Consider the following 24,627-nt stretch of genomic DNA (forward strand, 5'->3'; position numbering starts at 1 on the left):
AACAGTGATTCAGAAGGGTCATTGGAGGACTTCGCCAAGGAGGATTACGGGTCGGATGAGGATAGGTGTCGGGATTACCTCAGGACTATGAAGTTTGCGTTGAAGAAGGGACACAATGTGGCAATTCAGGCCCTGACTCGGCGGAGGGAGTGGCATTTGATCAGAGCATATATCTGTGGAATCTGTCCTCGACGATTTCAGACTTGTTTTGTAGACAGCGGCTGGCCGGCGGTGGAGACAGCTGAGATGTTGGCAGATTGGGCTACTGAGCCGGAGTTGGGACCCAGTGAGAGCCCTATGATGAAGCTGGCACATGAGATTGTGCGATTATACAAGGATGTTTACTATGGTCGTCGACGTGCGGAGGCGGACAGGGTTGCAGGAAAGAGATCATTGACAGCTGAGAGTGCGGCTAGATAGAAGCTAGCCGCCGACTTGGCCGACTAGCAGGCAGCATGGGCCACCGAGCGGGCAGCACTACTGGCAAATATGGCAGCAGCGGTGCAGGAGAGGGACATGGCTAGGCAAGGTACAGAGGCGGCGGTCCCAGATAAGGATGCGGCTGAGCACGAGATGCAGCTAGCTAGGATGTAGGCTATGGATGCGACGCTTCTTCTAAAGGAGGCCGTCAAAGTTAATTCTCAGATTCAGATAGATCTCCGCATTAGGACAAAGCAGGTGTATGAGTTACGTCGCCAGCAACACACTTCTAGGATGCCCCCTTCTCTCGAGTATTTCTTCTGTTGTCTGTAAGTTGTCTCTTAATTTTATTAGTCGTCAGGAGACGACTGTTTTTTTGGAGGGGATGGTGTCAGCCAACTGGATGGGTCCGGTGGTGTTTCTGTAGCTGAGAGATTGGCTGTCGTCGGTGTTTTGTATTTTGTAGCTGACGGGTAAATAGTTTGTAGCGTATGTAATGTTGTGGCCGACGGACTCCTTCGAGAAGGTTCGGCGGTAGTATTTATATCCCGTCTGGGATCATTGTAAATCATCAATCATCCACTATTACTCATCTTATGAAGCATAATGTATGTTTGGCATATGCGAATATAATTCTGCTGTTCGTGTTCATTGTCTGTATGCGTTGATTAATTTACCAGTATGGTAGACATTTGGCGCCGTTGCCGGGGATTGAACTTGGGTCACGCGGTGAGTATTCCTGCTTGTCACGCGGGTGACCCGGGTTCGATCCCCGGCAACGGTGCCAAATGTCTACCATACTGGTAAATTAATCAACGCATACAGACAATGAACACGAACAACAGAATTATATTCGCATATGCGAGACTTACATTATAATATTAGTAATAGTAGATGATTCATGATTTACAATGATCCCAGATAGGATATAAATACTATCCGCCGAACCTTCCCGAAGGAGTCCGTCGGCCACAACCATTATGTCCGCTACAAACTATTTACCCGTCGGCTACAAAATACAAAACACCGACGACAGCCAATCCGTCGGCTACAGAAACACCGCCGGACCCATCCAGTCGGCTGACAAAGGGAAGTATACATTAGATATCTTGAAGAGATTTCGAATGTGGAACTACAAGTCTATGTCTTCTCCAATGGAGACTAATTTACATAAATTTAAAGAAGCGGGAGGAGAATCACCTTCCATAGATTCTACTCTTTACAGACAGATGATTGGGTCCCTTATGTACTTTGTAAATACAAGACCTGATATATGCTATGCTATTAACGCCTTAAGTTAGTTTATGTGTGAGTGAAAAGAGATTCACCTAGTTGCAGTAAAACAAATTATGAGATACTTTCAAGGCACTCTTAACCTTGGGCTCAAATATGAAAAAGTTGACTTGGATTTACATGGATTCACTGACTTAGATTGGGGTAGAAGTGTGAAGGATAGAAAAAGTACATCAAGATGCTGTTTTAGTTTAGGATCAACAATGATTTCTTGGATATGCAAAAAACAATCTTTAGTAGCACAAAAATCCACATAAGCCGAATACATTGCAGCAGTGATGGCCTCTCAGGAAGCAGTTTGGCTTAGAAAGTTACTTGTGGGATTATTTGGTCAAGCCATGAATCCTACGGTTATTCATTGTGATAATCAAAGTTCCATCAAGCTTTCACAGAATTCAATTTTCCATGACAGGCCAAGCATATCGAAATTCCTTACCATTATGTAAGAGATATGGTAGATAAGAATACTGTAACATTAAAATACATTTGCACTACAGATTAGACATCAGATATTCTCACCAAACCTCTCTCTAGAGAAGATAGATCACTTTAGGAAAAGATTTGGTATGATTGAATTATAAAATTTTGTATTCTTTAAATTATTAATAAAATAATTTTATTGTCAGGCTATTGACTATTATGGGCTCCACCATTTGTATTCATTATTTAAGAGGTGACGATCTTTGAGATAATGAATACTTGTATGAAAGACATTATGAGAGATGACGATCTCTGAGATAATGTGTTGAATAGTAAATAACTATTGTTAGATCTAGATTAGTTCAAGATCATTTGTGACAGACATTTCTATGCCTATGAATCACAACTTGGATAAAGGAAGAATTTATTGTTCAGACTTTATCCTGTGTTCTGGTAGAACTTAAACTCAGGATCTAGTTGTGATATAGGATTGCTAGTACCTATGAGTCACAACCTGGATAAATGAAGAATTTAATCATTCTTCAGATTTTATTCTGTGTGTTGCATTACATGCAATACTGACATCACTAGTATAAGTGATAAGTCATATCACAAGATGGTTATATGACGCAGTATCATGTGTTCCATGATACCACTTGCTCAAAAGATTCATATAGATATAGAGTATCAGTCTATAATTATCCATCGTAATTGATGATGCTAGATATTTTATCTCTAAGTATGATTATCAAGTTAAGAGGGAGTGTTAAACTTCTAACAGTGATATTCATACTGGTCTGAGTGTGCAAACAGCATATTACTCTTCTCTTCTTGAATACCATCCTAGGGCACTTAAATATATTACACTTGGCTAAGGCGGCAATCCTTGGAAATGATTTTTGTTATGCACTAAACTATAACTAAATTGTTATGTTAGTTAATCATTAATCATCCTCCTTGAGCGCCAATTTCTAGAAGGTAATGTGGGCCGACCTAGAGAGGGTCATGTCCCTTTAGGGGACATGCCCTTTGGTCATGGTATAAGAGGTGGGTGTGATTGAGGTTTAAGGACACACAACACATTGAAGTTTGCTCCTTAAATCAATACTGCCCTAAGACGAATTGTAGGAAGAAGAAGCATTTCCAAAATTATAATATCTCATTCAAATAAGACTGTTTATTGAAGATCATCTACAGCAAGTTAATAAAAGGTACAATATAAGTTTGATTCACTTCAGAATTTGCAGAAACTTTACATTTAGATAATGTGTTTGTGACTATGGAATGATTTCCAATCTTCTATAAAATGGACGTATTTTGATTATATGTTTCTTAACACATATATAATCTATATAATCAATCTTGTGTCTTCTTTATCAGTCGCTAGTTAATAATGGTCTTTGCATCTTTATACCGGGAATATTGATCTGAAATATATCAGACTAGTTATAATATGCTTAATGGTCTTATATGAATCCAGAGAAGTATAATTAAGTAGCAATATGCAGCATGAATATCCTTGTTCTATCCCACTTCTTTTCATTAATGTAATGGTTTTATTGATATAGGTGTTGACTTTACAGAATAGCCAGCCTGAAATCTCTAACCGTGTTTCTAGTTCCACCAACTGATCCAGATACAGAAAGGAATGTTCAATGCTAGGCTATAGCACTGGATAACTAAATATGGTCTTTTATTCAATGATCTCAAAACTATATCCAGTGGAGTGTCGTTATTGGCTATTTATTATGTCCAGTGTGTCATTGATGTGCTCCCATCCTAATGATTGTATCCTGCTCTTATGCATGCTGCTTCTATTAACATTCAACCAAATTTTCATTTTCTAAATATCAACTATATGTATCGTTGATGTTGTTTTGTTATATTACTGGGTGTATCCGTGATGTTCAGTGATTGTATCCTCCCCATAATATTCTCCTTAATCTGAAGTATATCTTATGCTGTTCATCTTCTTTCCTCATTCTCTGGTTCCCTTCTCTCAATGGCTGCCAGTAATCAACTGCTCCTTTTCCTCCTCAATGTTCTAAGTCACTTCCAATCTGATCTCTATTTTCTTGTGACGAGTTGGCATTGGCTGGCTATGTAGGTATGATAAGGAATGCACATTATTCTCTTGCCCTCTATATATCTATGTTTTTCTTCTTGTAAAACAATTTGCTTTCTTACATTCGCAGTTTAGCTCTGATACCATGTTGAGTAACATGGATCTTTTCTGCAAATGTAATAATATGGCCATTGTAATTGATATGTTTCAAATGTAGATTTGGATCTCATATAAGTAAGAGGAGGAGACACGTCTGTTCATTGTCTCATGAAGAGACATGTCTCCAAGGTTTGATCATCATTTAATTTATATAATTAGTAATAATAATTTGTATAATATATATATGTTTATATACATATATATTATGCATATACATATACTAATATACTATAATATATATAATAATATATATTATTATTACATGAATATGTATATATAGAAAATGATGATTTACCAATAGCAACAATGTATCTTAGATCAAATTTTTCTGATTGAAGCTACAACTTTAATAGAAAATACAACAGGGGTGAAGAGCAACCTAGCGGGAGCACCAAATAGTGTCTAAGAAAGAACAAACAAGAAAGCAAAGCAAGGAAACTAACATCAGTCAAGAGGACTAACTATCCTTTCTCAATGAAAAGAAATCCATCACCGGAGGATAAGGCCTGGGAAGACTAGGGGTTCGGGCCCGTCTCTGAGTAGCATTGGGGATAGGTGCCGTTGTTTGATAAATCCACAACGAGGTCTAATAGATCTAGTATGTCCAGGGATGGGTGTAGCTAGCGACCTCTTCATGCCCTTGGAGGGTTGCATAAAGCGGTGATGGGCTGATCCGAGGCCTGGCTCTGAGGAAACATAAGGTGTAAAGTGTGGTCACGGAGCTATGAATTCTTCCGGAGGTAAAATGCTTAACACTGCTAGTCGGAATAATAGAAGAAGGTCAAAAGAGAGCTGCAATCTCTGAATAGACAATGGAACCTGCCTCTAATCTCAATGTATACAGGGCATTTGAAGATGAAATTGACCTCCTTCTCGGTCTCTGATAAAGTGCAAAGGCGACAGATCCGGTCATCTCTGGTCAAATGGTGATTCGTCTGGCAATGGAGCTGGTGAGAACCAACTCTAAAAGATTCCAGGGAGATGTGGAGGGCTTGACACCAATGTCAGCTCAAGTATGAGGGACTGTAATGTCCCCATTTTTGCCTGCATCGCAATTTCAAGGATTAGCCTATTATTGTGATCCTCGTAGGCTAATTATCGTGGATAGAGGGTCTTCTAAGGCAGTGGCCATTGAACTAACCGCCAACGTTCCCCTTTGGGATTCGTGACATGGCTTAACCGTCTCCTGTGTTCTATAAGTCTAGTGGTTGTATTGGGCATTAACAGGTCAATCTTTTGGTGCAACGACAACCCTAGCTTGTAACAAGTGGTATCAGAGCTTGGTCATAGGTTTGAATCTCCTCGGATAACGCTGAGGGGGGCATTGTTGGACTAACCGCCAACATTCCCCTTCGAGATTCGTGACATGGCTTAATTGTCTCCTGTGTTCTATAAGTCTAGTGGTTGAATCAAGCATTAATAAGTCGATCTTTTGGTGCAACGACAACCCTAGCTTGTAACAGTGGCTTGGCTTGGGAGGGTCTTGTCTTCTCCACAATTTAGTAAGCTATAGGTTGGTCTTCGTTTTGCTTAGATTGGACTTTGTTTGGGTTTAGTTTTATGTACTTACTATTTGTGGTAAGTGGGGTGTTGATTGAGATGGACCCTTTCTATTTTTGGAAAGTGCATTTGGTCACATGAGGAATTAATAGGTATGACTTCTTTTTCAAATGACATATTTAAATGATGAATATTGGGAGTTATTATATTTTGAGTAACCAAATTATTATTAAATATTTAAATGACTTATTATAAAGTTATAATTTAACTTTATAATTTCCCTTAAGTTGAGGGCTGAGTTATCATTGGAAAGAGCCATTTATTAATTAGTTAAGCCAAGTCAAGTGAAAGAATCTAATGGAAGCTTCTAATTAATGTTGTGTGGTGAACCTTCTTGAGTGAAGTTACATTTTGGCAACGAAAAGGGCATCTTGAGGTTATAAATACAAGCCTATTTGTTGAGAAAAGCACACTTGGATATTTATTTTCTTTTTTGACTTTGTGGTTTTTTCCGAGGTTTTGAAGTTTGTGCCCTTGTTGATGTATAAGGGTTTGGAGTTTTAGAATTGAGCATTGATCTTGCAATTGAGGTATTGTGGATCAGTTTCTTAAGGTTTGCATCTCCATTTTTGTACTACTGTTGCTTTGGAGAATATCATTAGTGCTGTGAGTTTGTGTAATTTTTCTATCATTTCAACTGTTTATTCTGTGCAAGAGAAGTGGATTTATGCCAAGCAAATCGACTGGTTTGGAAGAGGTTTAATTATCTGATATTGCTGTTGAAAGTCATGTGTTTGAATTGGGGAATTTTTTTTGTGCATTCATAGGGCTGCCATCCATTATTGTGGCAGTGTTTATATCTAATTGTGATCTGTGATTATTATCAGGAGGGTTGCACTTAATAATTTGGGCAGTGGTTTAGTCTGGAAGGCCTGCGATTTGAATTCAGTCCTGTATAGCAGATTTAGAGGTGATTGGGTTGGGAAAGGTTGACATTCAGCAAACCAACATGTATTGCAATATCATGTTGGGAAATTTATCCTTATAGTGAATTGAATATCATCTCAGTATGATATTCTATTCACTATAAGGCTAATTTTCTCAACACTCCCTCTTTAGCAAAAGAGAATTGAAGCAATTTATAATACAAGATTTGAATACCACTTTAAGTGTGGTCTATGACAGATTTAAGTTATGGTGTCGAGCAAGTTCCGCCCCGAAGAACCATAACAATTGGTTTTCATGGTGTCTGGCAAAATCTGGCCCGAAGAACTATGATGAGTTGATTATCAAGGTGTCTGGCAAAACCCAGCCCGAAGAACCATGATAAGTTGGTTATCAAGGTGTTTGGCAAAATCTAGCCCGAAGAACCATGATAACACTTGCTCCAACACATTTTGGTGTTAGGAGATATAGATCAACTATTCATAAGGTTGTCACCTTACAATAGTGACCTCACACATATGAAAGATTGTCACCTTTCATAACACACAATTGCAAGAATTTAATCTTTCAGTGACATCAACTTACATTAAGTCTGTTATGATACATTCGTTATCATGACTTTCAACACTCTGGGACAACAACTTAATGAAGTTTGTCATGATAACAGGTCTACCATTATAAGATTGTCATCTTACAATGATTACCTTCTGTTGCGAAATAGTAACTCCCATGAATCAAGTCAGAGAGTGGTATAAGTGCTTTCACCTTAATTCTCTCTCATAGAGAAAAAAACTCATTACAATAAATTTCACTTAGAACTTCTCCTCATAGAGAAATCATTCACAAAGGATTGCACCTAAAAAATTGATGCAGGAGCATCCAGAGGTATAAGGGCAATCCTGTGTCACCCAAAAAAATGTACTTAGACTTAGTTTCTATTTTATGTCTTTGCATTTTTGGATACCCATTTGGCTCAAATAAAGGTTCCAACTCTCATACTTCAACTATCAGTTCATTTAAAAATCCCGAAAAAATAGGAGCATGCAATTTGACCATCATTTTGGTGACCTAGAAGGTGTGACTTGGCCAGATGAATGTAATCAAGATTTAGAGCATTCCAGAAAAAGAATCAGGTCAAAAGGCCCTACGGTTTGAAAGTTATTGCAATTTTTCGGGTTTTGAAGACCCCCTAAGAATGCTTCAGAGTCAAGTTTGGGGCATTAAATGGCCTCAAAAAGGGTTGAAAAATGGGGGACGAGCGAAGCTGTCCATAGGGCTATAGAGCGCTTTGAGAGCTTTCCGAAAATGTAAACGGTTCGTCAATCGGAGTTACGGTTCAAAAGTTATGCCTCCCGGAAGTTCGGCTACCGTTTCTGGATTCTTCTAGAATTGCACCGACTTCTAACGCAGCTTCCGGAACCTTCTATTTTGTCGGTGGATGCCCACTAGCACTTTCTAGAATGTACTCCTAGTCCTTAACCCTCCGGGGTCTATTTAAGGAGGTTTATGGCATTGTAAAAGGCAGTTCGGATTGGATCTTGAGAGGAGGTGCTAAAAGGAGAAATATTCTCCAGATTTAGGCTATTGTAAGCCCGCAGGGCATGTTTTGAGTTTATTTTCTCTGTACTGCTTGTACCAGCTTATTTTCTCAGTTAATATAATTTCCCCTTTCTATTGTGTCTATTTTGGTTGTTGGGTTGTGTACCCATCAAGTGGTATCAGAGTGGGTTTTCCTGAGTGTGTAGACAGAGCGCCGACTGTGAGGCAGTTTGCACCAGGACTGTGTGGTTGTGGGTTCGAGTTAGAAGATGCCTCCACGAAGAGAGCGTGGTGGAAGGGCCAGAGCTGTTGATCCTGAGGAGGTTAGAGCCCTCCAGAGACAGGTGCAAGCATTGCAAGAGGAGCTCCGTAGAGGAGCAAATATTGCCGCAGATGACAATAGTGAGGATGACAATGAAGAGGAAGTAATGGAAGTTGACGGGGAAGTTCTGAATCCTGTAGAGGAAAGGCTTTTTAGGGCCATTTCTAGGTTTGGGAAAAGACCTACAATTGAAGTGGGTATATTTTCGGGAAATTTGAAACCAGATGAGTTGATCGATTGGATCAATGAACTGGACGAATACTTTGAATATGAGGATGTAAGGGACCCAGATAGGGTTAAGTTTGCAAAGGCCAAACTAAAAGGCCATGCCAAAATTTGGTGGCAAGAGGTTCAACTGGAAAGACTTAGAAGAGGAAAGGAGAAGATCACAAGATGGGATCGCATGGTGGACAAATTGAAGAAGCAGTTCATTCCTGTGGACTACGAGCTTGATCTATTTAAGAAGATGCATGGGTTAAAGCAAGCGGGAAGATCAGTCCAAGAATATACAGAGGAGTTTTACCGACTCCTGATTAGAGCAGGGCATGCAGAAGCAAATAAGGAGAAGGTTGCTCGTTATATCAGTGGGTTACGACCTAGCATCCAGGAAGAACTAAGTCTGGTAAGAATGACCAGCGTTGAAGAAGCATACCAGTTTTCCCTACGAGTTGAAGAGAAGCTGAGTAAAAGGTTTGAAGGAAGACAAAGAGGGCGCGGTCAAGGAGGAAGGGGAAGCGGTAGATCATCTGGAGGCCGCAATGAAACTCAAAAGAAAAATGAAGATGAGGGTACTAGCAGGAACCAGAGGAATGAGGGTTTCAACCGCTCCCATGATCAAGATTTTGGAAATCAAAGAGGAAGAGGTAGAGGACGTGGGCAAGGAAGAGGAGGCTTCCGTGGTACCTGTTTCCATTGCAATGAAGAAGGTCATCGTGCCTTTGAATGCCCTCAACGACAAGGAAGGACAGATAGGAGAGCTGAGGGCCAAGCTAGGGTTGCTCATGTGGACGAGGATGCACAATCATCACATTCAGAGGATGCAGAAAGAGGAGAGACCTTGGTAAATGAAAGAGTCCTACTAAGTGGTGAAAATGAACCAGGACAACGGAGGAGCTTGTTCCGTACCAGATGCAAGTGTGAGGATAAATGTTGTGATGTGATCATTGATGGTGGTAGCACTGATAACTTGGTATCCGAAGAGATGGTCTCTAAGCTGAAGCTCAAGAGGGAGAAACATCCCCAGCCCTATCGGATTTCTTGGGTAAAAGATGATCATAAGGTCCTGGTAAGTGAACAATGTTTAGTAAAATTCAAAATTGGAAGTTACCGTGATGAAGTTCTCTGTGATGTTATTTCGATGGATGTTTGCCATCTATTGTTGGGTAGACCATGGCAGTTTGATAGACATGCAATACATGATGGACATGCAAACACATACTCTCTGACAAAGGATGGAGTTCGACACAAATTGAAGCCCATGAAAAAGGAAGGTGAAAAGGTATGTAGCAGTGCTAGGATTTGTCTTGTTGATGGAAGGAAGTTTTTAGATGGCATGAAACATCAGCGCATGTGCTATGCTTTGATTCCTAGGAAAGATAAAGAAGGTAGTAGTGAAATACCATTTGAAGTTTCAGATTTACTAGGGGAATTTGGAGATATTATCTCTGATAATGTTCCAGATGGATTGCCACCAGTAAGGCAAATCAGTCATCAGATAGATCTGATTCCAGGAGCTAGTTTGCCTAACAAGGCTGCTCACAGGATGACTCCTACTGAAACAGAGGAGCTAAATAGACAGGTTCAGGAGCTGTTGAGGAAGGGCTTGATTCGAGAGAGCCTGAGTCCATGTGCAGTACCTGCAGTACTTGCACCAAAGAAGGATGGAGAGTGGCGGATGTGTACAGATTCTCGAGCTATAAATAGGATAACCATCAAGTACCGGTTTCCTTTACCAAGGATGGATGATCTTATGGACTGCTTGAGTGGAGCTCAGTACTTCACAAAGATAGATCTGAAGAGTGGCTATCATCAAATACGGATTCGTGAAGGAGATGAGTGGAAAACAGCCTTCAAGACCAAGGAGGGTCTTTATGAGTGGTTAGTCATGCCTTTTGGATTGACGAATGCCCCAAGCACCTTCATGCGGCTCATGAATGAGGTACTTAAGAAGTTCTTGGGAAAATTTGTTATTGTCTATTTGGATGATATTTTAATTTTCAGCAAGACTTTGGAAGAACATTTACTGCATATTCGTAGTGTCTTTGAAAGGCTAAGAGAAGAGAAACTGTTAATTAATCTAAAGAAGTGTGTCTTTGCAAAAAGGGAGTTAGTCTATTTGGGATTTGTTATATCACCTGAAGGTCTCAAAATGGATCCAGAAAAGGTAAAAGCCATCTTGGAATGGCCTACTCCAAGGTCTGCTACTGAGGTAAGATCATTTCATGGTCTGGTTAGTTTTTACAGGAAGTTTATTAAGAATTTCAGTGGCATATGTGCACCCCTAACTGATACAATAAGAGGGGATAGAAAAGAGTTCAAATGGACTGCAGCAGCTGCGAGAAGTTTTGAATTGCTGAAGAAGAAGGTGACTGAACAGCCTGTGTTGGCACTTCCAGATTTCAGAAAAGTATTCCAGGTGGACTGTGATGCTAGTGGTAGCGCTATTGGGGCTGTATTAAGCCAAGAAGGTAAGCCTATTGCATATTTTAGTGAAAAATTGAATGATGCAAAGAAGAAGTATTCTGTTTATGATCAAGAGTTCTATGCGATAGTTCAGGCCTTAAAGAAATGGAGGCATTATTTATTGCCAAAGGAATTTGTTTTGTATACTGATCATCAGGCATTACAGTACCTAAATAGCCAAGGTAAATTGAATCAGAGGCATATGAAGTGGGTAGAATTCTTGCAGAGTTATACATTTGTGTTGAAGCATAGAAGTGGAAAATCTAACAGGGTTGCAGATGCATTAAGTAGGAGACAGTTGTTGCTTACAACAATGCAGGTTGAAGTAGTTGGGTTTGATGAACTCAAGAATTTGTACCCTGAGGATCCTGATTTTGCTGAAGCATGGAAAGCTTGTAAAGAACCTGTTGCTGTAGATAGAACCAAGTGGTTAGACTATTTGATTCAGGATGGCATGTTGTTCAAAGGTAGTCAATTGTGCATTCCAAGGAGTTCCATGAGGGAAAATCTGATTAAGGAGAAACACAGTGGAGGGATGGCAGGACATTTTGGTCGGGATAAGACCATTGCCATTCTTAGAGAATATTATTTTTGGCCTCAAATTACACAGGATGTGAAGAAGTTTGTACAGAGTTGCCAGGTTTGTCAAGTTGCCAAGGGGTTTAGTCAAAATACTGGCCTATATCAGCCATTGCCTGTTCCATCAAGGCCATGGGAGGACATAAGTATGGATTTTGTTCTTGGATTGCCAAGGACACAAAGGGGTAATGACTCAGTATTCGTGGTGGTTGATAGGTTCTCCAAAATGGCACATTTCATTCCATGCCATAAAACTCATGATGCTGTCCATATTGCAGACTTGTTTTTCAAAGAGGTGGTAAGACTACATGGTCTTCCAAGGAGTATAGTTTCTGACCGAGATACTAAATTTGTGGGGTATTTCTGGAGGACATTGTGGAAGAAGTTGAGAACAGACTTGAAATTCAGTTCCACGCATCACCCACAGACTGATGGCCAAACAGAAGTGGTAAATAGAAGTCTGGGCAATTTGCTGAGATGTTTAGTTGGAGATAAGCCCAAGGGATGGGATTTGATTCTATCACAGGCAGAGTTTGCTTATAATAACTCTGTAAATAGGAGTACTGGAAAATCACCATTTCAAATTGTATATGGAAATAGCCCAAGGACTGCACCAGAATTGAGGAAGATAGAACAAGGGGAGAGAACAAGTGCTGAAGCTGAGGAATTTGCTGAACACATCAAGCGTCTACATGAGGAGGTTCAAGCACACATTATCAAGATGAATCAAGAGTATAAAGCTAGGGCTGATGCAAGAAGAAGACATAAGGAATTCCAAGTAGGGGATCTTGTCATGGTACACTTACGAAAAGAAAGATTTCCAGTTGGTACTTACAACAAGCTGAAAATGAAGAAATTTGGCCCCTGCAAAATTTTGAAGAAACATAACTCAGGAAATGCATATGAGGTGGAGCTGCCAGATGGTATTCACATTTCTCCCATTTTCAACATTGCAGATTTGACAGAGTATCATGATGATGGTGCTGATGAGGAGCTGGTTTTAGAGCCATGTCCAATTCCTGCTTCTAAGAAGGAGGAGATAGAAGACATTCTAGATCATCGTGTGGGTAGGAGTACCAGAAACAGGCAGTATGAAGAGTATTTGGTCAAATGGAAAGGACGACCGATCGAAGACTCAACTTGGATTTCAGCAGCTGAGGTTTCCCATTTGGGATTTCCTCTACCATCCATAAAGTGACAGGGTCACTTTTCAATCTACCCTGGGTGTCTGATGCAGGAGCATCCAGAGGTATAAGGGCAATCCTGTGTCACCCAAAAAAATGTACTTAGACTTAGTTTCTATTTTATGTCTTTGCATTTTTGGATACCCATTTGGCTCAAATAAAGGTTCCAACTCTCATACTTCAACTATCAGTTCATTTAAAAATCCCGAAAAAATAGGAGCATGCAATTTGACCATCATTTTGGTGACCTAGAAGGTGTGACTTGGCCAGATGAATGTAATCAAGATTTAGAGCATTCCAGAAAAAGAATCAGGTCAAAAGGCCCTACGGTTTGAAAGTTATTGCAATTTTTCGGGTTTTGAAGACCCCCTAAGAATGCTTCAGAGTCAAGTTTGGGGCATTAAATGGCCTCAAAAAGGGTTGAAAAATGGGGGACGAGCGAAGCTGTCCATAGGGCTATAGAGCGCTTTGAGAGCTTTCCGAAAATGTAAACGGTTCGTCAATCGGAGTTACGGTTCAAAAGTTATGCCTCCCGGAAGTTCGGCTACCGTTTCTGGATTCTTCTAGAATTGCACCGACTTCTAACGCAGCTTCCGGAACCTTCTATTTTGTCGGTGGATGCCCACTAGCACTTTCTAGAATGTACTCCTAGTCCTTAACCCTCCGGGGTCTATTTAAGGAGGTTTATGGCATTGTAAAAGGCAGTTCGGATTGGATCTTGAGAGGAGGTGCTAAAAGGAGAAATATTCTCCAGATTTAGGCTATTGTAAGCCCGCAGGGCATGTTTTGAGTTTATTTTCTCTGTACTGCTTGTACCAGCTTATTTTCTCAGTTAATATAATTTCCCCTTTCTATTGTGTCTATTTTGGTTGTTGGGTTGTGTACCCATCAAAAATCCTCCCTCTGAACAATGATCTTGGGAAGTTAGGTCCCGTAGTTACTTCCTGAGAGGCTCTCTTCGCCCAAGGATGCCTATTAGACTCCCTTTGAATCTGATTTTCTAGTGATAAGTCATTACTTCCTCATGACATACATAGGAGTAGGCCCATCAAAGTAATTCAATCACACACATGTATTTCTAGGCTCCCTCTGAGTATCAATCTTCCAAGCTCCTGCGTTGCTTTAGAAGAAATGTCATACTCCCTCTTAATGTAGAAGAATCTCATAATCTCAATCATCAAAGATGTTTTCTTCAAGAGCCTCACTTTATCCATCTTGATCATCAGGGTCTTTGGAGCTACATCATTTAGATTGAGTCTGCACAAAATTTGGTAGCATATGTTAAGTACCAACCTTCTTTTCCTGTAAGAGTATCCTCAACATAAACGAAAAGATCAAGGCAAAACTCTTATAGTATGTATAGAATTACAAATAAGAGAGAGACTACAAAGAGTAGATAAATGTAAAAGATAAGAATACTTATCTGTCCATGAAGATTCATAAATTGTCTTCTTAGATTATTTGAGAATGGAATATCTCCCCTCTAAACAAGGGTCAAGTGGGAATGTAACATTGTCTATTATTCCCCCCACAATGTAAAATTTTCACTCATTCTTATATTGTTGAACAATTTTGTATCAAATATGACAACTCCTTTCTAAGTTCCAACTTGCTCTTTTTTGCCCATTGAAGGTCCAAACATTCATTTAGCTTAACGATAGAAGCGAACATGTCCTTCCATTTTCTCAAACTTGGCCACAATATGCTAATATCTTGATTGAGTATGATTGTGCCACATGAATGAATCTACAACTCATATGTCGAGTTTCATTCATCAAAGAGAGAGACTCGTAGATGGTTCCAATGAATTCGTAAAGGCTTCATTAACGTCTCACAACAACTCAAATTTCCTTTGTTCATGCAAAGGTATTTGTTTGATCTTTTGATTACCTTACATTATGCAGATCTTGCAATTTGTGTATTCCAAATTTATATCATTAGTGAATCTATCACAACGTGGTTTACTCCCTCTGAATTAACATGACCAAGATCACCAAAGGTTGATTGAATCATATTCTCTATATGCTCCCTCTCTTTTAAGGTTGCCTCAAATGAAATGTCACGCCCCCTCTGAATCTCAATCTCCTTCTTGAAATGACATTCTTGGAGGAAAAAGATCAAGGCACATATTTCTTATGGTACATAAAAATCACATAGAAATACAACAGAGAAAGACTACAATGAGAAGATAAATGAAAGATCTTAGAATACTTGCGTGTTCATATATATATATAACAACAATGAATTTATATTTGTTTCCAATATAATAACAATCAAATATAATAATCACACCTTTTAATTTTCTTATTTCTTAGTTTAGCTAAGGGCATGACTCTCCATATATATATATCCCAAAAATATTTAGGAACCTTAAATAATACACCACTTAAAATATTATTCAATAATAATAACAACAAATGAAACTTATTATACCACCATATAATATTTTCCTATGAGAACTAAAAAATATACCATGCCGAAATCACCGAACAAAGGAGAGGCCCACCATTTCATAGATGTTGGGGAGAGTATAAACAAATTAAGTAATGTTAATTTTTGATACAACATGTACCTTGAAATACTAGTTACCTTTGTCGGTTAACATTGATCACCATGAACATACTAAGCAAGAGTTTGGGAGAGAATCAGGTCTGCAAAAATACCCTTGTCCACTCAAGGATGTTCTATTGGGGATATGGATGTTTAATTTAGGATCCTATAATTATAATAACTGGTCTCTCATTTGTTCTACTCCCAAGGATGTTATACTTTCTTTGAAGTGGCATCAACTGGATCTTCAGGAGGGCAGCCTAGTTACACATTCCATTCCATGGACCTCAAATCAAAAGTCAAGATATTCCTGCTTCCTTTGATAAGCCAAATGTTATCTAATGAAGTAGCAACCATAAAATCTGTTCCATGAGATGAGTGGACTGCATCTTCTACCAAATCTTGAGGACCCGCAGATGCCCTTAATAATATGATGTAACATCCTTGAATGGTAGTTATAATTCCATCCAATATATCTCCGTATACGAATATGATTTGACGGAGACTTTTGTCCCTTATATCTCCTGCAGCTCCATGTCATCTGATGTTCTTTTCCTTATGCCATCGTGTAGTGTTCTTTCTTATACTTTGCTTTTATATTTTGACCATAGCTTTAAAAAACTGTGATATATCGCTAATATTGCGAGCAAAACTGCCAGCCAATATAATCGCCAAATAAATCGCCGACGATGTTTTGAAGAAATTGCACATTTGGGATGAAAAAATCACAATGTTTACGATTTTTGGGTCAAAAAACCGCTGATTAAGTCAATTTGAAAAACAAAAAGTTTTCTACAAAATCTTATAGAGTTTTTTCATTTTCCCGCAGGTTGTGACAGCTAACAAAGGGTTGCGATGATTGCTAAGGAAAGGTGCGATAGGACTATTAAGGCAAACAGATTCGGACACATGAATTATTTCGACGATATGAGTTGGGTCCCACAAATAACATGCAGACTTACTGTCCACTTCTCTATATTTTTCTAAAACTATATTATTCTTTTCACGTACTTGTTAGTACATTTGCAGTTGGCTTTGATACCATGTTGATTTCTAGGATCGCTGCAAATGTACTACCAATTGCCATTTTATTGGTTGTGTTCCAAATGCAAATGGAGGCTTATGAATAAGAGAGGAGACATGTCTCATGAAGAGACATGTCTCTACGGTTAATCAACACTACTTAACATATTAATATATTAGTAATATAAATAACCATATATATATATAATATATTATTATATAATATGTATAACAATATATATATACTATATAGAATAATATATATTATTTAACATGAATAAGTATATATAGGAAATGATGATTTACCAATCACAATAATGTTTATCAGATCGAGTCAATCTGACTGAAGCTACAGCTTTAACAAATCAAGCAACAAGTTTCAAAAATAATTGAATTTGCTATTGATTGTTTTTCTACCCCTATTAATATAAACAAGTTCTAATTTTGCAAGTTCGTTGGTTGTGAATTTAAAGTGAATTTTGGAGTTAAGTTTCACTAAGAATATTGGTTTATTATTGTTTCAGAATTTTATATGATTGAAAAGTTCAGAAATTTATATAAATCCTTTACAGAAGTAAAGGTTGATGCACCACCTATAGGGATGGTATATTTTGGCTACATCAAAGAACAGTTAATATATTTGCATTTCCAAATGCTTTGTTGGATAGTTGATTTTCCAAGTGTTTGACAAAACGCCTAAAATTGGATTTGTGAGGAAAGTTGGTGAAATGGGAGTTGTTCTAGTTATAGCCGAGTGAGGGTTATTACAGGGACGCACAATAATCTTGTCGTGGATCTCCAAATAGTACTTAGAGTAGAAGGCCATCCGCAAACGCAGACCCCCATGGGGGTTAATCAAGGTAGTGGTGATGTACTGTTTGTAAATGTCAAGTCTAACATGTCCATTCAACTCCTACTATGAGGGGAGGAGATGGAGAGGAGCATCCAATGAGAACTGGTAAGATGGGAGACGATCAATGTCAATCCTGATCAAACTCAATAAGGCAGTGGCCTGGGTATACTAGCAACGAGCTCTAGGCATCAAATTGGAACTGGCAATATCAACAAATGAGTAGCATGCGAGGTAGGAGTATCTGTGGCGACCATCCGTGGAGTCTGCAAAGCCTCTGAGGCGGTGAAAGAACCATATCAGATGGAAGATATAAATAAATAAGAAGTGTTCTGTTTGTTACTTATGGTGTTTTCTTGGAATTGATGCCCAATCTATTAAAATAAATATAGAAATAGAAAGGAGCCAAATGATGTCGTACATGCCACACCCCAAGCGCTAATTCTTGCACAGCAAGCCAAACGAAGACGAAGGTTCAAGAAACTTGCCGAAGGACAACTAGTTGAAGGGTTGCCCGAAGGGGATCACGAAGTTGTCACAAAGGGTGACAATAGTGGTGCCACGAGAGGTGCAGTGATCGAAGGGGAATGCGGTTTGCCGGAACATCGGTGGGCGAGAAGTAGCGAGGAGTTATTGGAAGAAACATGACAAGTGTTAAATTAGATTGAGGAAACACGAGAGTAGTTCATAAATTTGTCTTGTACACCATGGATGGAGAATTGAAGTAGGAGTGAAGAAGGAATTAGCGTGACTGAAGCACAGGTTAACCAAGATACTCAGTTTGTTCCTCACACACCGAATGAGTGAATACAATTTGGTAATCGAAACCTTTTATCAGACCCTACCATAACGCAGTGCAACACAGGCAACACAGGTGCGTAGGGGCAGATGCAAACCTTGCCTGAGGCACAATTGGCACAACCGGTGGCACAACAATTGGTAGCCATAATGACAAACAAGCAGAAATTGCCCAAATTTATGGGCTTGGCGAAGTAGGATAATCTCTGCCATTGCCAGACGTGCGAGACCATTTGGACAGTGAATGAGATTACCGACTAGGATGAATGGGTCAAACAATTCCTCGCTACACTCACGGAGGGAGCTATTGATTGGTACCGAGATGGAGATAAGACCAATTTGATGACATGGGTTGAGTTGAAAAAGGAATTCCAAGAATTCAAATTGCTGAGAGACGACAATGAAATACTTGTGGAAATCTATGGTACGAAATAAGGGAAGAGCGAGATCGTTAGAGCTTATAGACAATGACTAAAGGAATTACTTGGGAAGATGAAGTGTACAATGACAGACAAACTCAAGAAGCGAGGGGTTTGTCAAGGGACTCAGAAAATCCCTCCGGAAAAAGATGAAGATCGTACCTCCTATTTTGTACGACAATGCATACAACCGTGCCATGGATTTGGAGAGTGAATACAAGACCTCTAAGAAAGTTAGCAAGTCATCATTGGATGGTGAGTCCTTCAAGGGAAGCAGTGATGAGGAATCAACTAAAAAAGTAAATGCCTTGTAGAAGGACCTCCAGCGAATGATGAAAGAACTGCAGGCAAAAAAAAGGAGCATCTAGCAAAAATGAGGAGGGCGAAGTAATGTGTACCGACTGCAAAGAAGTCAGACACAAAAGGTTCTTGTCCTAAGAAGTCTTTTTGTGACTTTTGCTAGATTATGGGATATTCCACTAAAGAATGTCCCTACAATATTAGGGTCAAAAACCAACAAGTATTGTTTACACAAGAGCAACCCTCTACGTCAGGGATGGTTGCACAGTAAAATAACAATAATGCAACTTTTGGCAGCTAAAGAAATACTTGGTGGGGAGGCCGAGGGAATAACTACAATTACCATACCTACATCCAATATGATGTGAAAGGAAAACCGATGATACAGTGTAGAAACTGCAATCGATGGGGAAACTTTGGTTGGGATCTCCAAAAGAAAGAAACCCCAAAGAAGCAATGCAGGTGGTGTGGACCTAGGAAAAGACCAAGATTGAGAAAGATTACAGGCCTGTAGCGAGTCAAGAGATGCGATTTATACCTCTGCTTGAGCAACGACAAAACAAAATATTCTAAGGCAAGTGATACAACTAGAAGTTTCGGTAAAGGTCAATGACCTAGTTGAAACAATGCCCCACCTATGAATAACCCTCCTAAGGACAGGTACCTCAGAACGGGCCAAGGCTCTTGGTAGTTTGGTAGCAAACCCAACAATACTCATAGTAAATAGTGGATGACACCTTGCCATGGTTGAGACGGGTATTTTAGGCACCATTGTCGCCAACACAACTGTTGATGGTGGGTCAGGGGTCAATGTTATGTCAGAAGCGACTTGGAAGAGCCTCGAAATGCCAACGTTGTGGTTGCTGACCTTCAACCTCTTGGGGGCCAACCAACATGGTACTAAGCCCCTTGGAACTTTGATGGCACATAAAATAACAATTGACACACAACCATTTACCCTAGACTTTGTAGTAATTTCTCTTTAGCAGAAGGGATATGATGCCATCTTATGAAGAGTATGGCTAGTGGTGGCCAAAGCAAAGCACAATTGGAAAAGAAACACTTTATTTCAAGAAGGGTGGGAGAAATTTAGTGATCAACTTGAGAACCCAGATGGTTAGAGAGACGACATCTTCCTTAGATTTTGAATTTGACGACGGAGTGGATGAAGGAAAATGAGGCATGGAACCCAATGACGAAGGGGAATTGGATTTGAGTGTGTACTTAGGGGATGCAAACTCCATGAACAACCTATTCCACTAGCAAATGGGTGACTATGAACTATTCAAATTGTATTGCAATGTGTTGGAAATCGAGGAGGGGCAGAATGAATTCCCTCCGGAATACACATAATACAGGGAAGGGGAGGCTAAAGTTAAGGATAGTCCTACCCACCAATTTGCCAAGGATGAGCCTATCAAGTACCAAGAAAGCAAATTACAAGAAATAAATTTGGGAGATGATCAAAACCCCAAAACCGCACAACAGGAATACAAACCGCAGGTGAAGGAAAGAATCACTCACAGAGGAAGACGAAGGATGAAATGGACTAAACAATAGGCCACACTGTAACTTATTTCCACTATGACAAGTAGTAATTTTTACAGGGTATACAGGGGTTTCATGGAACAAGAGTAAGGTTGAGCCGTACAGTGCATCCCTTAGAGATGACATCATGCGGATAGTTGGAAGCACAAATGCCGCACATAGAAGCAAAAGGCTCGAACGTTTTTTTCTCCTTCCTACACTAAAGCCAAACAAGAAACAATTATGTAGGCGATTGGGAAAAGACATTTGAAAGCAAGGTTGTAGTCACAGGAAGGTGATTCAAGTAGGAACAATATGAATTTGAATAAGCATGCACAAACTCTATCCTCAGGTGTGAGAGTTGCAGGAGGAGTGAACATAGACGTGAAAAAGAAAATAAGGCGAATAGTATAGGGGCAACAAATGGCATCGACAGTTTCTCGGAAAGATTATATAACAACACAAACGATCACCTTTGAAGGCTTGAATGACTTGGATTGCAGGAAATGGTGGTATAAGACTGTTGATATTCTAGACAATTTTCTTATCACTGACAATTTGGGAAGAGCACAAGTTCAATGGGTTATCTAGATGCCCATCTTTTGCATTAGAGATTTTGAGGGTCCCTTGAGAGCGATGATTGAAACATTTGATGGATCCTTAAAATGAAGCACGGTTCCCTACCTGAACCATATGACAAAGATTACAATAGTGGCTGAGTTTGAAAGGGTATTGTGGTTGCCAGAGGAGGGGATTAAGGTGGGGTTGAAGCCCTTGAAACTGATTTAGGAGAATAAAGATTTTTACATGAGGCTAATTTGTAGAGAGAACCTCACCTGAACCATATGACAAAGATTACATTAGTGGCTGAGTTTCAAAGGGTATTCTGGTTGCCAGAGGAGGGGATTAAGGTGGGGTTGAAGCCCTTGAAACTGATTTAGGAGAATAAAGATTTTTACATTTGATGGATCCTCAAAATGAAGCACGGTTCCCTACCTGAACCATATGGCAAAGATTACATTAGTGGCTGAGTTTCAAAGGGTATTCTGGTTGCCAGAGGAGGGGATTAAGGTGGGTTTGAAGCCCTTGAAACTGATTTAGGAGAATAAAGATTTTTACATGAGGCTAATTTGTAAAGGAGTCCCTCTAGAGGCTATCATACAACAGAGGAATCAAGAAGGCATTTATCCGAGAAGGCCATTGGAGATGTCTCATGGATGTTGTGAAGAACTAGTTGACAAGTTCGAGCTGCACCTCCAATATTTCCTTTTCGTAGGTATCTTTGATGAATAGCCTAATGGGCGATGAATTGTATAATTGGGCTACATTATTATGAGAGCGCATGTATGAGTTCATGATGCTCTAGCATAAAACTTTTTATACGCCCCATTATGCTACTGGGATACTCTTGGACTCCGTGGTTACATAGATTCCACATGAAATTCTGTTGAAGGAGATCAAAGTGGGACCACAGGCACTTGGCGAGCTCCCCATTATGAGATGGCGACACTTGGATATGCTTGGCAGATAGATAATGGTAGGTCAGAAGTAGGGCAAACAGGAGATAGATGCTCATGGGGATATTGATAGTGGGTGATAGTACACCACAGAGAGTGTGATTGCCACGGATGAAGGCAACTCTCAGGCAAACAAGGAGGATGAGAGAGAGGTAGTGTCAGAGCCTTAGTCACTATTTGTGCGTCCTATGTTGTCTTCCACAGTGCATTTGGTGCCCACTATGGGTGCTACCCCCATCCTTGCATTTGGCCAGATCAAGGCACTTGTGATTATGTCTCTGCCCGTAGGAACGATCGTGTTTATACCAGAGATGGAGATTGCAGTAAAGGAAGCCTTAGTATTAGCACCTGACATGAAGACTAGTCTATAAATTCCTCAGGTGGCGGATATTGTTTTTGTAGGTGTTACAGAGTTGCAACATTCGCCATCCAGAGATGTCATTGAGGAGGTTGAGGTGAGGGAGACTCGGGAGATAGAAGGCAACACGTCAAAGGAGCCATAGGTTCAACTTGACGTGATTGGGTCGGATGCTGTGGTGACAATCTATACAACACTATTGGCTAATCTAGAGGGATATAGTTGTAGGTGTGTGACTGAGCAGGTTGGAGAGAATTCTACAACACCTAGGTAGGGACACATTCCACTAGTGATGGGGCATGCAAGTGATTATCTACTGCGGCGATTTCAGGTTCCACCGATAACTCTAGGATCTTTTAACCAATCTTCGATGAGAGAAGACTTCCATCCTGATGAGATGATGTTGGATAGTGCAACATAGGGGAGGTTGTTGCACTAGTGTTGGAGGGTACAAGGGGCGAAGAGCAGATGACACTTGCGGTGCTAGTAGATGTAGTGGAGGGTGGATGTCCTCCAGGAGCGATGGTAGAGGCCAGGGTACAAATGACAAAGGAAGAACGAGCATATGATACACTCGACGAGGATATGAGGGCATATCTTGCTGCTCTTACCGATGTGGTTGATAGAGGTAGGACAATTGTGCAAAGTGTGTTTGCAACAAGGCATGAGGAGGCTAGGGAGGAAGCTAGGATAGCCGCAGATAGATCTCAAGAGGAGATAGCCACCCAGTTAGCCACTTAGGACGCAGCTTGGGCAAAGGAGCGTGCAACACTCATGCCGCAATTAGAGGCAACCACTAAGGGTAAGACTACGGTAGAGACCCAACTTGTTGTAGTTACCAAGGAGAAGTGTTCCGTGGAGACAACTTGCAACAATTATAATGGAGAAGTGTGTGGTGGAAACATAGTTGGTAGTGGTCATAAAGGAGAAGTGTCTAGTGGAGACTCAGTTAGTTGAAGCCAAGGAGGCATGTGATCGCAAGGAGGCTGAACTGAATTTTGTTGCCTTAATGTTAAAGGAGGCTATCAAGACAAAATCCTAGGCACGAGCAGATTTGGACATTCGTACTCAGCAGGTGTACCGATTATGGAAGAAGCTGAACCCTCCAACATCCTAACCAGCTCCAGGGATGCTTCCTTCTTCCTTATCCTAGTTGTTTCTTATATGTATAAGGTGTAGAACATTATCTCCATTTTGTGTTTGTCGTCAAGAGTCGACTTCCTTTTTAGGGGGGATGATGTTGTCGGGAAACTTGGGTAGTTAAGTAGTTTGGCATAATCGAGGGAGTTACAAGGGTGTGACGGTTTGCCTCGCATCCCCTTAGACACTATATGTATGAACCTTCTTCATAAGCAAAGACATGCTGTATGTTGTACATGTAACATTGTGTTTGGTGAGTAATGAATATATGAATTACTATTGTGTTCTCCATATTTCCTGTGTCGAATATCTTGCTTATATATCTATGCATTAAGTTCTTGTTACCCCAGGAGGGTAAACAGTATAGTGATGCATTAAAAAATAATCTTCCCAAAAAAGTATTTAAAACTGCATGCCCAATACTACTTTATACTTGACTTCTTCTAAGAAGAAATCAGCCACGTGTCATCTATAATCTTAGTACATATTGCAAAAGGTAGATTAAAAAACCCGATATCCAAGGGAAAGCCTCACCATCTAGACAGTTTAATGCAAAGAGATTTATGTCACAATGCTCCACAATTTACTAAAGAAGTCTGATATTAACTGTTAAAGAGTGTTATGTACCACAAACAATCAAGGAAATGTTAAAGGAATTATAGCATGGAGAAGTTAAAAAATAAGTAAAATTGAAATAGGTTTAAAATATCATTTCATAAAGTTTGAAAAACCCTAAGTTTTTCTTTGAAGAAATACTTCTATTTGAAGTTAAAAATAATAATAATAACATAGGTAAAGTGACATCGCTATCATAGACATAGACCTCTGAGTATGGATCATGATGCACCGTTAATCAAAATTTTTAATTAATTAAAATTTAAAATAATTGTTTTATAATTTTTAAAACCAACATCCAGTACAAAGAAATAACAATGGAGATTAACTTGACATTGACCACTATACCTATAAGATGTAATGCTTAGGGCAATCAAAAACCACTAATTATCGAGTGAAGGATGAAGTGTTTAGTCATATAT

General features: G+C 39.7%; 1 protein-coding gene across 1 annotated transcript in view; it reads left to right on the forward strand.

Moving 5' to 3' along the window:
• LOC149566630 (glutamate NMDA receptor subunit epsilon-1, putative (DUF3598)) overlaps window positions 1-24,627 on the forward strand; it is a 90,731-nt gene that overhangs the window by 48,320 nt on the left and 17,784 nt on the right. The gene's annotated exons all lie outside the window — the stretch shown is intronic.

This window comes from Cupressus sempervirens, chromosome 3 (genome assembly GCF_028749045.1).
Source record: "Cupressus sempervirens isolate cs-2001-9-10 chromosome 3, ASM2874904v1, whole genome shotgun sequence".
Lineage (NCBI taxonomy): Eukaryota > Viridiplantae > Streptophyta > Pinopsida > Cupressales > Cupressaceae > Cupressus > Cupressus sempervirens.